Source organism: Eptesicus fuscus, chromosome 13 (genome assembly GCF_027574615.1).
Source record: "Eptesicus fuscus isolate TK198812 chromosome 13, DD_ASM_mEF_20220401, whole genome shotgun sequence".
NCBI classification, from domain to species: domain Eukaryota; kingdom Metazoa; phylum Chordata; class Mammalia; order Chiroptera; family Vespertilionidae; genus Eptesicus; species Eptesicus fuscus.
This window is the reverse complement of record NC_072485.1, coordinates 14,918,388-14,935,906: the sequence shown is the minus strand read 5'-3', so window position 1 is coordinate 14,935,906 and position 17,519 is coordinate 14,918,388.

Sequence of the window (17,519 nt, the reverse complement as noted above, 5' to 3'; positions counted from 1 at the left end):
ACGTTGTAGTGGAAAGAGCATGGGCTTTGAGGTCAAACATTAGCAATATTTAAATCCAAGGTCTACACTTTTGAGCTCTGAGACCTTGGATAAATCATTCTGTTAGAGGATCAGAGTTTCACAGATAAGATGTTCCATCCTTCAGGGCCATTCTGAGGGTTAGACAAACTAACACGCACAAGGCACAACCGCCTAGTGCGTCACAAACAATGACTGATAACTTCCTGGGCCTTCCTCCTAAGGCTAGTGTTGTTGTTGTTGTTGTTGTTGTTGTTGTTGTTGTTGTTTTAATGAGTGTAAATTTATTAAAGCTTGAGATAGTGAGGCAAAGGAAGGGCGCCTGGAGATAAAATCAGGGAATCAGGGGGTAAGCTCAGGAGAGCTGCCCCTGACCATTGTTCCCCTGGGTGAGAGTCTAGAGTCTCATCAGGACCCTTAGAGCTTAGGACAGAGAAAGAGTTCAAGTTGGAAAGGACACAAACCCAGACAAGTAATGTGAAAGAGGAAATTGTAAAAGAACAGTTACTTTTTTATAGGTCTATATCTCCAAAGTCAGATGAATTAATAACAGGAAGAATACTGGGGAGGCGGGGGTTGGGGGCGGGGAGGAATGCAGATGTTCCCTTTCCTCTCAGCTTCCCTATTCAGCCACAACTCGGTTATGGCACCTACAGCGTTCTGCTTTGTAGAGCAGTTGTTTGCATATACACTTCATCTTAGCCCCCTTGCCACCAGGTTCAATAAGTATTTGTGAATAATGTTGTCATGTAACTACCAATCATCAGAATTCATGAAACATGTGCATGAAAATTAAAGATGGAAAAATTTTTCCACAGATTTTCTAAGGCAGGTAATGGGTGATTCTAAAGATTATAGATATCAATATTCATGAGACAGTATTTCAGAGGAGATTTATTAACATACGGTTCATGAACACAAATAAAAAAGCAATATGGAATTACTGAGGACAAGCTTTTGCTTATATATTTCTCTATTTTATGAAACTCCCCTCCATCTTTCACTCTTGTCAAAATCCACCCATATTTTGAAACTCATCTCAAAGTTTATCTTTCCCATGAAGTCATGCCTATTCATCCTAACAGATCATCCCTTCCTCTGCCGAATGGCTAAGACCTTGGGTTATTCTTGTTAAACTTATAGTATCTGTTGTTTCAAATAAGATAATGTTCATGAAAGTGTTTTTGTGAACTTTACAGTGTAATAACAATTGAGATTCAATGTCTATTGAGCACCTACTCTGAGCTTCGCAATGTTTATGGAGACTTGCTCTGTGCCTCATCACATATGCTTTGTGTAGCTCATCTAGACTGGAGTTCCCAAGAGCTATCTTATTCCTCTTCTATTTCCTAGCTCCTGGCATAGTGCCTGTCACAAAGCAGCCTTGTAATAATATCTTTGTTAAGAGCTCGCTTAGGAACTTTCACAATTTTTATCTCATTTCATCACCACAACTCTGTAAAGTAGATATGCCGATAAGCAATCAATAGCTTTAATCAATATTTGATATCAGCAGTGTGTAAAATCACTGTGCTAGTGCTGAAGACACAGCAGTGAACAAAACAATCCCTGACTTCTTATTTTTAAACTAGAGGCCCGGTGCACGAAATTCGTGTACAGGGTGAGGGGGTGTGTGTCCCTCAGCCCAGCCTGCACCCTCTCCAATATGGGACCCTTCGAGGGATGTCAGACTGCCTGTTTAGGATTGGGCCTAAACCGGCAGTCGGACATCCCTCTCAAAATCCAGGACTGCTGGCTCCCAACTGCTCACCTGCCTGCCCTCCTGATTGCCTCTAACCGCTTCTGCCTGACAACCTGATCACCCCCTAACCACTCCCCTGCCAACTTGATTGATGCCTAACTGCTCCCTGACAGCCTGTTTGCCCCTAAATGCCCTTCCTTGCAGTCCCGGTCACCCCCAAATTCCCTCCTTTGCTGGCCTGGTCACCCCTAACTGCCCTCCCCTGCAGGCCTGGTCATCCCTAACTGCCCTCCCCTGCAGGCCTAGTCCCCCCCCAACTGCTCTCCCCTGCAGGCCTGGGTCCCTCCCAACTGCCCTTCCCTGCAGGCCTGGTCCCTCCCAACTTCCCTCCCCTGCTGGCCTGATCACCCACAACTGCCCTCCCTTGCAGGCCTGGTCCTTCCCAACTGCCCTCTCCTGCTGGCCATCTTGTGGTGGCCATCTTGTGTCCACATGGGGCAGTCATCTTTGACCACATGGGGCAGCCATCTTGTGTGTTGAAGTGATGGTCAATCTGCATATTACTCTTTTATTAGATAGGATAGAGGCCTGGTGCATGGGTGGGGGCCAGCTGGTTTACCCTGAAGGGTGTCCCAGATCAGGGTGGGGGTTCCCTTGGGGTGTGGGGTGGCCTGGGCGAGGGGCCTGTGGGGTGGCCTTGGGTCGCCAGCTGGCCACGCCCCCCCCCCCCCCCCCGGCGACCCAAGCAGAGGCCCTGGTATCTGGAATTTATTTATCTTCTACAATTGAAACTTTGAAGCCTTGAGTGGAGGCCTGGGCCCACCAGGGTGTGTGGAAAGTTTGGCTTCCTCCATTTCGGGGAAAACCCAAGCCTCCCTCCTGCTCTCTCTGTGGCTGAAGCCATCTTGGTTGGGGTTAATTTGCATACTCACTCCTGGGTTTGTGGGCGTGGCTTGTGGGCATGGCTTGTGGGTGTAGCGGAGTGATTGTTAACTTGCATATTACTTTTTTATTAGACAGGACTAGAGGCACGGTGCATGAAATTCGTATACAGAGGGGACGTTCCTCAACCTGGCCTGCACCCTCTACAATCTGGGACTCCTCGGGGAATGTCCAACTGGGATTGGGCCTAAACCAGCAGTCAGATATCCCTCTCGCAATCCGGGACTGTTGGCTCCTAACCACTAGCCTGCCTGCCTGATCGCCCCTACCTTGCCCCTCTGCCAGCCTAATCGCCCCTACCTTGCCCCCTGCCGACCTGATCGCCCCTAACTGCCTCTGCCTCAGCCCCCAGTCTGGCTTCCCTCTGTGGGAGGCGACCTGGTGGATCAGGGGAAGGCACTGCCCCCATTACCTCGCTGCTGCTGCCACTGCCGACCTGAGCCTCAGCCCTTTGTAGCTGCCTATGGCTGCCTGAGCCTTGGCCCTCACAGCTGCTGCGGCTTTTTCTGGAAGGATGTCTGGAAGATGTCCACTCTAATTAGCATATTACCCTTTTATTAGTATATATTTGGGGACCATTACAACCATGCAGAACTTAAAGAAAACAGATGGCCCTGGCTGGTTTGGCTTAATGGAGAGAGCAACGGCCTGTGGACTGAAGGGTCCCAGGTTGGATTCTGGTCAGGGTCACATGCCTGTCATGCAGGCTCAATCCCCAATAGGGGTCCTGTGGGAGGCAGCTGATCAGTGATTCTTATCATTGATGTTTCTATCTCCCTCTCCCTTTCTCTCTGAAATCAATAAAAAAAAATTTTTTTAAAAAGAAAACACATGATCTTCACTTTGTGTTTTATCATTTTATAGTATCCTTTGTGCAGTATTTTAACTTCCCTCAACTGTCCTTTACCCACCCTTAAAATGAAGTCTATTTTGGGGAAGATGATCAGAAAAGTGATTCTAGTAGGTAGAAGTTTTGTTTTTGTTTTTTTGGAGGGGATGGGGTCATGAAAATATTTAAAAATTGAGCATGGTGATGGTTGTACCACTCTAAATTTACTTTAAAAAAACAGTTCATTGTACACTTTAGGTGACATGTACAGTATATGAATTGTATCTCAACAAAGCTGTTCTTTTATGTCTTTTTAAATAAAGACCAGTCTTATAATCAATTGCAGATATTTTCAGAGGCCCCTAGGATTTGCTTACGGCATCCCAAACCACAGCTGCAACTCCCAGTTGCCTCCAGTCCTGGCAGATCTGGATGCTGTGGTTTACCAAGGAGAAGGTGGCGAGAGACTTGTGGAATTTCTGCAACCCCCATTCCCCCGGTCTCCTGATAGGGCACCAGGGCCATTTCCACTGTGCTAGCTCTGCTTCCTTTAACCTGTTGGGCAAAAGAATCCTGCGTGCTCTGGCCAGAAAGTGCATTCTCTCTTAGGTGGCTTGAATGCTTTTTTTAAGGTCATTTTGCCCCGGCCAGCGGGGTCTTCTAACGGGGGTACCAAGGCGGCGAACCTAAGAGAATGAGAGACAGACAAGGGACGCAGAAGAATGGAAGCAAGACAAAAGGGATTCTGATCAAGCCTCGAAATTTTATTTTTTACAGCGTTCCTTATATGTGATTTCTAGAAGGGGAGATGCCTAGGAGGTGTGGGGGCTGACCTAGATAATCAGACTATAGATAAAGGGTGTGGCGGTTGAAGGGCGGCTACAGAAGGAATGCTTTGTCCTCAGGCAAGAGGAAGTGGGCCTAGTTTCAGTAACTTACTGAAGTAAGGTCAGAGTTAATCCTTTGACCAACTCTTGGCTCCTGACACATTTTATGGATTCAAAAGACTAAACAGAGATGTGGAAAGCTTTTGTTGAATTCCTTTTATATGGTTCTTCCAATCTCATGGGAAGTGAGATGTGGCTCTGAATTCATCCCAAAGGGTGTCTTTGGGCAAAAGCACCCAGAACAGCACAACTCCTTCAGGATGCCCTACACACTTCCCTGTCAGGACTCAGGGGGGCTTGAGGGTGAGCAAGGAGGCAGTGCCGGCACAGGACCTGGGAGAAGGTAGCACTTTCTACACTGCCCAGGCCTGTGTGGACTGCAGCTGCACCCACCGAGGTGGGCAGGGTGTTTCTTCTGTTTTGTTTTGGTCTGGCCTCCACCCCGTCAGCCACAGACCCATGCCTGCACTGAGACTATGAATGGTTCACTGGTCCTACTTTTTGGTGGCAGTGGATGCACTCCACCTCCCAGAGACTGGCAGTTAGACACTGCGGCTTCCAAGTCACTCGTGGGGAGAGCGGGGCCCTAGGTCCAAAATGGACTTGTGTGTCCTCGGCTAGGAGGCCTCCCAAGCTAGGGGCTGCTGGCGGTTTGAAGGCCAACCTCGACCCCGATCGTGGTGGGGGTGCCCTCTGGGGCACTGGCTGGCCTGGGCTAGGGGCCACCTGTGGTTTGAAGGCCAGCCACGCCTCCCAATAGTGGTGGGGGTCCCCTCTGGGGCACTGGCCGGCCTGGGCTAGGGTCCGCCTGTGGTTTGAAGGCCGGCCATGCCCCCGATCCAGGCGGGAGTCCCCTCATGGTGACCGTTCATCCCGCTCCCTCAGCTCCCTATCCTGCTGTTCAGTCCTCCGTTCAGTCATTTTGGTCATTACGAGCTCCTGGCTTTTTATATATTGGGATGAGGAAAGTGAGGTGCACAGTAGTTGTGATGTTCTTAGAATCATACTGCTAGGAAGTTGCAGATCTAAAATTTAAATCTAGGTATTCCTGGTCCCAAGTCCAAGGCATAAGCACAAGAAATGGTCATATTATTTTTATTACATAGACAATCCCCAACTTAAAATGGTACTACTTCCAGTTTTTCCTTAATGTTGTTGTGAAAGTAATATGCATTCAATAGAAACCGACTAAACTAAGCTATGATGTTCAGTAGGTTATGTACATTTCAAATTTATGTTATTTTCAACTTATAATGGGTTTATCAAGATGTAACCCCATCATAAGTTGAGGAGCATCTGTATTTTACTATATATTTACATATATCATTCATTAAATTTTATTATAAAATATATTACTAATGTATATTTATATACCAAATATTTTTGAACTCTACATTCCATAGTAAATTCTTAAGTTTTACATGATCCTTATACATGCATACCTTAGAGATATTTCAGATTCAGTTACTTAACCCTTTGCACTCACTTGCTTTTTTCTCGATTCCTTTATTCTAATGCTAACCGTGTTGAGTCACACTCGACATCCGAGTGCAAAAGGTTAATAAAGCAAGTATCACAATAAAATGAGGCATAATCTTTTTGTTGGTAGGAGGTGTTGCCTTCAGTTGTATAAAACACAACACTTGTGAAGCACAATGAAATGTAATAAAATGAGGCATGTCTATAATTTAAGAATAAAGTCACAAATTATCATTATCTAATTTTTTAAAAGGAATATGAAAGTAGATCTAATTATATTTCACCCCAAGAAATTGCTGACTCCACTTCCAGGTGATTTGTTAATATGGCTGATGATATTGGTGAGTTTCTTAAATTTAAATTAAAGATATAACTGATATTTGCATAAATGACTATCTTTGTCTTAATTGATCTTCCTGCTTGCAGTTTTATCTTGTTCTAAAGCATCCTCCATACTGCCAGTAGGTTGATCATGTTAAAATACTGATTTATTTGATCATGTTACTTTCTTGATGAAAATCCTCGAATGACATTCTATCACCCTTATGTGATACTCCATCACTAGTGGAATGACATTCCATCACCATTTTTAAAAATATTTTTTATTATTGATTTTAGGGAGGAAGGAAGGGGCTGAGAGAAAGAAAGAGAGAAAGAGAGAGAGAGAAGAGAGAGAGAGAGAGGAAAAAGAGAGAGAGAGAGAGAGAGATGGATGTGAGATAGATACATCGATTGGTTGCCTTCCATACTCATCCCAACCAGGGATCCAACCCAAAACCTAGGTACGTGCCCTGACCAGGAATCTGTTAATTTTATTTTATTTTTGAGACTATTACAGATGTCCCCTTTTTTCCCCCTCCTGCCCCCCAACCAACCCTTCTCTCATCCCATCCCAGTCCTTCACCTCTCTATTTTCTGTGTCCATGGGCTATGACTAATTTGTACTTCTAAATTCCTTCTCCTTTTCATCCATTCCCCCAACATCCCTCCCATCTGGCAACTGTCAAAATATTCTCTGTATCTGTGAGCCTGTTTCTGTTCTGTTTCTTCATTTATTTTGACTTTTAGATTCAATTGTTGATAGATATGTATTTATTGCCATTTTTTGTTCATATTTTTTATCTTTTATTTTTCTTCTTTTTCTTAAAGAAGACCCTTTAATATTTTATGTAATATTGTTTTTGGTGGTGATGAACTCCTTTAGCTTTTTCTTGTCTGGGAAGTTCTTTATCTGACCTTCAATTCTAAATGATAAGCCTTGCTGGGTAGATAATCTTGGTTGAAAGTCCTTGCTTTTCATTACTTTGAATATTTCTTGCCGCTCCCTTCTGGCCTGCAAAGTTTCTATTGAGAAATCATCTGACAGTCATATGGGTGCTCCCTTTTAGGGAACTAACTCCTTTTCTCTTGCTGCTCTTAAGATTCTCTCTTTACCCTTTGCCATTTTAATTATGATGTGTCTTGGTATAGGGCTCTTTAGGTTCATCTTGTTTGGGACTATTTACTTAATTTTCTGATTTTTCTTACTTCTTTCTTTAGATTACCTGTTCTTTTTCTAACTTCTTGATCTAAATATTTAGCTCATTAATTTTTAAGAGAAGTATATTAATTTTTTTAAATTTAAATTCCCTCTAATTAGTATGTTTGATTGTGTAAAGAGTCTGAATTGCAATATTTTCTTTATTGTTCATTTCAAATATTTTCAAATTTCTACTCTGTTTATCCTTTGATGGTGAGCCACTTAGAAATGTTTTAATTAAGGTTTCAAGACTTTCCTTGACATATATTGTGTGTACCATGGGTACCATGTCCAAATATTCTACAGTCACATAGAATTTCTTACTAACAAAAGAATAAATATAATAGCTAACATTTATTGAGTGCTTACTCTGTGCCAAGCCCTGTTCTAGGTGCTTTACTTTTTTTAAAATTTAATATTTTTTTTTAAAAAAACCTATAGGTAGTAACAACATCATCATTTTACTGATGAATAAACTGATGCACAGTGTATCTATTTATATAAAACCCTAATATACAAATCAACCGAACAGTGAAACTACCAGTAGAACAATAGGTTGCTATGACATACACTGATCACCAGGGGGGAAATGCTCAATGCAGGAATTGCCCCCAGCCCACAGGCCCCGACCGATAGTGGGGGGCAGTGGCACAGCTTGCACCAAAGCTGGTGCAAGTGGAGATCCCGATCACCCCGTTGGTCACCCCACAGATCTGCCCTGATCACCAGCTAGGACTAAGGACCCTACCCATGCAAGAATTTTGTGCACCGGGCCTCTAGTTATATAAAGTGAGGTTTGGGTTGTAATCAAAAGAAATCATACTAGATGGCCTTCAGTATAGTAGTTTTTATTACATACAAACACAACAGATACACTATATATTTTATATTACATTCTACCAAAAAATTAATTTATTTCTTTTTTATTGCCACATAATATTCCATTGTGTAAATGTACCATAGTTTTTTTTATCCACTCACCTGCTGATGGGCATTTAGGCTGTTTTTAAATCTTAGCTATTATAAATTGTGCTGTTATGAACATAGGGGTGCATATATTCTTTCTGATGAGTATTTCATGTTTCTTAAGATATATTCCTAGAAGTGGGATCACTAGGTCAAATGGGAGTTCTATTTTTAATTTTTTGAAGAAACTCCATACTACTTTCTACAGTGGCTACACCAGTCTGCATCCCCACCAGCAGAGTACTAGGGTTCCCTTTTGTCCACAACCTCTCCAACACTTGTCATTTGTCGATTTGTTGATGATAGCCATTCTGACAGATGTGAGGTGATATCTCATTGTCGTTTTGATTTGCATCTCTCAGATGATTAGTGACTTTGAGCATGTTTTCATATGTCTCTTGGCCTTCTGTATGTCCACTTTGAAGAAGTCTCTATGTAGGTCCTTTGCCCATTTTTCAATTGGATTGTTTGTCTTCCTTTTATTAAGTTGTATGAATTCCTTATATAGTTTGGAGATTAACCTTTCATCAGGTGTGTCATTGACAATATGTTCTCCCATGTAGCTCTCTTGTTATTTTGTTGATGGTTTCTTTCACTGTGCAGAAGCTTTTTATTTTCATGTAGTCCCATTTGTTTATTTTCTCTTTCGTTTCCATTGTCCTAGGAGATGTATCAGTAAACATAATGCTATGAGAGATTGTCTGATATTTTGGTGCCTATGGTTTCTTTTAGGACTTTATGGTTTCCCGTCTTACATTTAAGTATTTTATCCATTTTGAATTTATCCTTCTGTATCAGGTAAGTTGGTGGTCTAGTCTTATTTTTTTTTTTTTGCATGTACCTGTCCAATTTTCTCAACACCATTTATTGAAGAGACTGTCTCTGCTCAAATGTATGCTCTTGCCTCCTTTGTCAAATATTAATTGAGCATAATGGCTTGGGTCGATTTCTGTGTTCTCTGTTCTATTCCGTTCATCTACATGTTTGTTTTTGTGCTAGTACCAGGCTGTTTTGATTACAGTGGCTTTGTAGTATAACTTGATATCTGGTATTATGATTCCTCCAACTTTGTTCGTCATTCTCAGAATTGCTACGGCTATTTGGGGTCTTTTCTGGTTCCATATATATTTTTGGAGTGTTTGTTCTAGTCTATGAAATATGTCGTTGGTATTTAACAGGGATTTCATTGAATCTGTAGATTACTTTAGGTAATATGGACACTTTATGTTGTTGATTCTACCAAGCCATGAACATGGTATATTCTTCCGCTTGTTTATACCTTCCTCTACCTCTTTTTTCAATGTTCTGTAGTTTTCAGAGTACAGGTCTTTTACTTCCTCAGTTAAGTTTATTTCTAAGTATCGTAATTTTTTGTTGCAATGGTCAATGGGATTGTTTGTTTAGTTTCTCCTTCAGAGAGTTCACTATTGGTGTATAAAAATGCTATGAATTTTTGGGTGTTGATTTTGTATCCTGCTACATTTCTGAATTCATTTATTAAATCTAGTATTTTTTTTTATGGAGTCTTCAGGGTTTTCTATGTACAGTATCATGTCATCTGTGAATAATGAGAGTTTTATGTCCTCCTTTCCAATTTGGATCCCTTTTATTTCTTCTTCTTGTCTGATCGCTATCACCAGGACTTCCAGAACTATATTGAATAATAATGATGAAAGAAGGCATCCCTGTCTTGTTCCTATTCTTAGGGGAAATGGTTTTAGTTTTTGCCCATTGAGTATGATGTTGGCTGTATGTTTGTCATACATGGCCTTTATAATGTTGATGGAAAGAATATGTAAAGATTCCACTTTGCTGAGAGTTTTTATGAAAAAAAGGATGTTGGATTTTGTCGAATGTTTTCCTGCATCAATTGATATGATCATGTGATTTTTGCCTTGCATTCTGTTTATGTGCTGTTTCACATTTATTCATCTGTGAATATTGTACCAGCCTTGTATCCCTGGAATAAATCCCCTTGGTCATTATGTATGATCATTTCAATGTATTGCTGGATCCAATTTGCTAAAATTTTGTTGAGGGTTTTAGCAACTATGTTAATCAGGGATACTGGCCTATAATTTTCTTTCTTTGTAATATCTTTATCTGGTTTTAGAATTAGGGTAATGCTAGCTTCATAAAAAGAGCTTGGAAGTATTCCTTCCTCTTAGATTTTTTGAAATAGTTTGATGCGTATAGGTGTTAGTTCTTCTTTCAATGTTTGGTAAAACTCCCCTATGAATCCACCTAGACAAGGTGGATTCATAGGGGAGTTTGTTTGCTGGGAGTTTTTTTTTACTACTGCTTTAATTTCATCAAGTAGTTACCAGCCTATTCATGTTTTCTGATTCTTCCTGATTGAGTTTTGGAAGATTGTATTTTTCTAGGAATAAATCCATTTTGTCCAGGTTGTCCCATTTGTTGGAATAAAGTCCCATAGATTTTCGATTGTTATGTGTTCATTGTCATTTGTATATATACTAGAGGCCCAGTGCAGAAAATTTGTGCACGGGTCGGGGCGGGGGGTTTCCCTCAGCCCAGCCTGCATGAATTTCATGCACCGGGCCTCTAGTGTATATGAGGCATATAAAATTTGTACCTATGTTTAGTGATAGCTGTTAATTAGAGTTATTGTGTTGATCATTTCACAGTATATACAAATATAGAATCATTATGTTGCATACCTGAAACTCATATAATGTCAATCATATCTCAAATTTTAAATATATAAATCAGTTTATTTACAGATTTATCTTTCCTTAAAGTACATTTCTGTTAGCAAATCTGTAAAATTCATCCCAGTTATTTTACAGATCACACTTACAAATCACATCCTAAGTATCTTATGTTAAGTTGCACTGGATGTTACTATTGACTGAAAATGGCCTAAAGACCAGGCTACTTACACATACACAGTAAACTGGTTGATATTTCATGTCTGCACAATACAGTACACAGAGGCTGAGCTAGAGAATGTTTTGCAATGGGTTTATGGAGAAGGCTTTGCAAAGTCCAGAAGGAAAAGCTAGTAAACACAGGTTTATTAAAATGACATCAGTTTATATTTTTCCTTCACATTTTTATAATTCATGGACATTTTATTGAATTGCTCCACAACCATTTTAAGATGAATTGTAAACACGTAAACATATAGATATATAATATACACTGTATATTATTATAATTATGCAAAAATAGTATATAATAAATGATACATAAATAATATATAAAATGTATGTGTATAATTCATGTAATTATTATATACTTCTACATAATACACAAATTGTATATTATATAACTATATCATATAAAAGATAATTATTATATGAATAAATTTATATATAATAAATTTATATAATTATAACATTTTTATTTTATTTTTTTAAATTTCTTTATTGATTAAGGTGTCACATATTTGTCCTCATCCCCCCATTCCCATCCCACACCCCTCCCCACAGATGCCCCTACCCCCCTGTTGTCCTTAACCATTGGTTAGGCTCGTATGCATGCACACAAGTCCTTTGGTTGATCTCTCCCCCCTACCCCCACCCTCCCCTACCCTCCCTCTGAGGCCCGACAGTCTGATCGATGCCTCCTTATTTCTGGGTCTGTTCTTGTTCATCAGTCTATGTTGTTCATCATTTCTCCTAGATGAGCGAGATCATGTGTTACTAGAAATATACTTATAAGATCCGAATGTGAGACGAGCAATAATAGTTATGCTGAAGGCAAATGAATCAGTCTGTAGTGAGTTTCTTTCTGGTCCAACAGTTCTTTTGAGACCCAATTTCAATGTCCACCAGTTCCTTATGTGTACATGTCAGCACTGACTTTTCAGTTCTGGATGGTGGACAAATGGTGGTAATGCAGGTCCGACTCCCTCTGGTTTGGTCTCGCATGGCCTCCCCCTGACCCAGGGGCCCGCGGCCTCACCCGGACCCGGGGTGTGCAGCCTCACCCAGACGCAGGGGCGCGTGGCCTCTCCCGGACCCAGGGGCGCGCGGCCTCACCCGGGCCCGGGACCCAGCCTCATCCGGACCCAGGGGCGCGGCCTCACCCAGACCCGGGATCCAGCCTCATCTGGACCCAGGGGCGCGTGGCCTCTCCCGGACCCAGGGGCGCGGCCTCACCCGGACCCGGGATCCAGCTTCACCTGGACCCAGGGGCGCGCGGCCTCACCCGGACCTATAGATATATAATATAGATATATAATATACATATAGATATAACATCTATAATAATAAAAGCAAAATATGCTAATTAGACCAGGCAGCCAAATGACCTTCCAGACGTACTTCCGGATGATCTTCTGGACAAAGCTGCGGCAGCGGGGACTGAGGCAAAGGCAATTAGGGGTGATCAGGCAGGCAGGCAAGCAGTTAGGGGTGATCAGGCAGGCAGGCAGAGTGGTTAGGGGTGATCAGGCAGACAGGCAGGCAGATGAGTGGTTAGGGGTGAACAGGCAGGCAGGTGAGTGGTTAGGGGTGATCAGGCAGGCAGAGTGATTAGGAGTTATCAGGCAGGCAGGCAGAGTGGTTAGGGGCAATCATGCAGGCAGGCGAGCAGTTTGGGGTGATCAGGCAGGCAGAGTGGTTAGGGGTGATCAGGCAGGCAGCAGAGTGGTTAGGGGTGATGAGGTAGGCAGGCGAATGGTTAGGGGTGATGAGGCAGGCAGGCAGAGTGGTTGGGGTGATCAGGCAGGCAGGAGGTGAGCGATTAGGAGCCAGCCGTCCCGGATTGCGAGAGGGATGTCCAATTGCCAGTTTAGGCCCCATGTGGGAAGGGGCCTAAACCAGCAGTTAGACATCCCCTGAGGGGTCCCAGATTGCGAGACTGTCCAGGCCGGGCTGAGAGACGCCCCCCCCCATGCACGAATTTCGTGCACTGGGCCTCTAGTATAGATATATAATATACACTGTATATTATTATAATTATGCAAAAATAGTATATAATAAATGATACATAAATAATATATAAAATGTATGTGTATAATTTATGTAATTATTATATACTTCTACATAATACACAAATTGTATATTATATAACTATATCATATAAAAGATAATTATTATATGAATAAATTTATATATGAATAAATTTATATAATTATAACATTTTTATATATATTTAATCTTATTTGGATGAAATTTGTTTCTCATATAACAAAAACCTTTTAAACCACCAATTAGATTTAAGGAATGTTATATTAACACACAAAATATTAATATTTATTTATAATATATTAGATTTTATAATGACAGCAAAATAAAATCTGATTGAATACAAGATATTTTTTTTAATTTTCTCCCATCCAAATACATTGGGCTATTATTTTTTCATTATTGACTGAGTTGCAAACCAAAGTAGAAGAACTACTATAATTAGAGGAAAACCAAGTGCATCGAGTCTGTGAATTATACAGGGTTGGAAAGAGTATGAAATTTTAAAGCAAGAAAACCTAAATTAAATTTTTGATCTACCACTTACTCGTAAGTATGTCTCCTTGGGAAAGATACTCAACCATTTCCCTGAACCTCAGTCTTCATCTGTAAAATGAAAGCAGTAACAACAATAACATTCAGGGAGCACATTTTAGGTGCCAGGCTAAGTCCTTAATGTGCATTACTTCATTTACTCTTCACATCAACTCTTTGGGGTGGATACTGTTATATTCCCAATCTACAGATGATGAAACTGAGGCTTGAGAAGTTAAGTAACTTGTTCAAGATCACACAGCAAGTGATAAGGCAGGGATTCACAGTCTAACTCTGGAGCCTATGACCTAAACTGTTATACTATACGACCTTATCTTGATAATATAATTAGATAATCAAAGTAGTTAATGTATGTGAAAATGCTGAAAGCACTTTACACATGTTATTTTTACATCATTAAAGGGGTATCATTAACCAATAGAGATTATCAAGATATAAAGATAAAAACTGCTCGCCTGCCTGCCTTCCTGATTTCCCCTAACTGCTTCTGCCTGTCAGCCTGATCACCCCCTAACCACTCCCCTTGCCAGCCTGATTGATGCCTAACTGCTCCCCTGCCAACCTGTTTGCCCCTAACTGCCCTCCCCTTCAGGCCTGGTCACCCCCAACTTCCCTACTCTGCTGGCCTGGTCACCCCTAACTGCCCTCCCCTGCAAGCTTGATTGCCCACAACTGCTCAACCACTGAGCAACACCATCCGAGCAAGCAGCTCACTTTTCCTACCTCTGTGACTTCTTACTAGTAAATAAACTTTCGCTCATATTTGAAACCCATCCCCACCCCCCAAAAAATAATAGTAATGTTGATTTTAATAGATGTGATAGAGAGCATCCTTATCTTTTTGCCAATTTTAATGGAAATGGTTTTTTAAATGATTTAAACATTTTACCATTCAGTATAAAGTTTTCTGGCAATTTTTGGAAAATAGGTTTATCAATTTTAAGTAGTATGTTGCTATGGAAAATAGCCTCTCAGGGTGATCTGCTGATAAATTCCTAACTGGGCAGACCATTGTGGGTTGTCATGCCCAGGCCTCTAACTTCTGTACTAAAAGAAAGCTTATGTTTGCCTTAATCAAGCCCTGTCCATTGTTTCTATGCATCTGGGTTAACAAACCTTTGAAATGGCCCCTTTCAGACCCCTCCTTCTAATACCATCCTCAAGTGACTGCCCTCAAGAGTTTAACTCTCCTGTGATCCAACCCCGCCCCGTAACCCCCTTGCTTTCTTCACCTCCTAGTAGTCTTTGTTATGCTTCCTCCTTAATTTCAAATGTATAAAAGAAACTGCAAACTTATTTTCAGAAGCATTTATCTCAGTCTGTTGAGATTTTCCTTCCAGATATATTCTTTGTTTGGTTCAAACAATTTTTATAAATAAAGATTTGCACTTTCTTATGTTGACAGTAGTTTCCTTCTATTGCTATTTTGAGTTATTATTGTTAATAAAACAGTTACTGAATTGTAGCATATATATTTTTATTAATTAAATAGAGGCCAGGTCCACGAGACCAGTGCATTCAGGGGGTCCCTTGGCCTGACCTGTGCCCTCCTGCAGTCCGGGAGCCCTCGGAGGATGTCTGACTGAAGGCTTAGGTGGGCCTAAGCCTTCAGTCGGACATCCTTAGCATTGCTGCGGAGGCGGGAGAGGCTTCCACCACCACAGCTGCGCTTGCCAGCCATGAGCCAGGCTTCTGGTTCAGCTGCACCGCCCGCCCCCCCTCCCATTTCCCGCCCCCCCCCCCCCGGTGGGAGCATGCTGACCACCAGGGGTCAGCTCCTGCATTGGGCATCTGCTCCCTGGTGGTCAGTACGCATCATAGTGACCAGTTGTTCCTCTGTTTGGTCAATTTGCTTATTACCCTTGTATTATATAGGATTATTATATAGGACAGCATTATGTGGCTTTTCTAAAGTATTGGTATAATGAATTATGGTGATTGAATTACAAATATTAAACCATACTAGCATTCCTGGGAAAAATAAAAAAAACCACACCTCCCTCCAGCTGCTGTTCTACTTCTCCATTCACATCTACAGAAAAGACTCTAAAAGAGTTATGCATACTCTGTCTCCATTTCTCTCCTCCCATTCTCTCTCCAAACCATTAAAGTTAGACTTTCACTTCACCACTTCACTGAAAATCCTTGAGTCAAGATTAATGACTTCCATGTGGCTAAATGTTCTAGTCAATTTTCAGTCCTCTCCTTACTGGATCCTTTCTTATGAATTCCTCCTTCCTTCTACAAATGCTTCATTTCATTGTCTTCAAGGGCACACTTCTTGGTTCTGCTTTTTCCCATCTCCTTTGCTGGTTTGTCCTCGTGTCCCCAACTTTTGGAGTGTCCAGGGCTTAATCCTCAAACCTCTATTTTCCCTCTTTCTGCTCAGGAATCTCACACAGACTCCTGACTTTAAAATATGTCTCCAGCCCTAGCTGGTTTGGCTTAGTGGATAGAGCATCGGCCTGTGGACTGAAGGGTCCCAGGTTTGATTCTGGTTAACGGCACATGCTGGGTTGCTGGTTCGATCCCCAGTAGGGGGTATATAGGAGGCAGCCGATCAATGATTCTCTCTCATCATTGATGTTTCTATCTCTCTCTTCCTCTCCCTTCCTCTCTGAAATCAATAAAAATATATTTTAAAAATCATAATAAATAAAATAAAATATGTCTCCATACCTGTATGCTGCTGAGGCATAAATTTTTATCTTCAGCTTGGGCCTCTAGCCTGTGGATTGAACAGGAGTTTATCAGTACAACTTCAGTAACCGGAAGTAACCTCACAGGGTGAACTGGTCATAAATTCCTAACTGGGCAGGTCACGGTGGGTAGTCATACCCCAGGCCTATAACTTCTTCAGTAAAAGGTTGTTAAGCAAGCCCTGCCCATTGGTCTTGTGCACCTAGATTAATACCTTTGAAATGCCAGAAGTAATCCCCTTTTCCAGACCCCTCTGAACACCCTCAAGAGAGCATAGAACCTTCTTTATCCTCTAATGCAATAATGGAGATTTCCCTGCTTTGCCTTTTCCCTTGTTCATATAATCTTCCCTCTGTCCCCTCCTTAATTCCCAAATGTATAAAACACATTGCAAAACAGTGATTGTTCAGAGCACTTGAGATTTTGCTTTCTGGCATGTCATCAGTTTGGCTCAAATTAACTCATAAAAATTCTTTACAGGTTTGGACATTTCTTATGACAACAAGCCTGAATTCCAAAACTAATTTTCCAACTACCTACTCAACGTCTCCACTTGAATGTTTAATAGGCTTCTCAAATTAACATATGCTAAATGAAATTACTGATTTCTGAATCATCCCCCATAGAAAAAAACTTTCTTTTCCCATCGTCTTTTCTGTGTCAACTAATGGCAACTCTATCCTCTGGTTTTCTCAGGCTAAAAACCTTACAGTCATCCTTGAAGCCTTCCTTCATCTCTCATCTCACATCCAGTTAATTCATCATAAATCCTTAGATCGTATTAAAATCAGACCATTTCTTACCCTCCATCTGCTACTTCCCTGGGAGCCAGCCACCATTATTTCTTGTTTGGGTTGTTCCGATATAGTCCCCTGTTGTAGTGTTGGGGCTAAGGCAGGGTACCCCAAGGTATCCCACAATGGCATACTGATTATTCCAAATTAAAATCACTTGAGAGGCAGCAGGAGTGAGGGGAGCTCTCGAA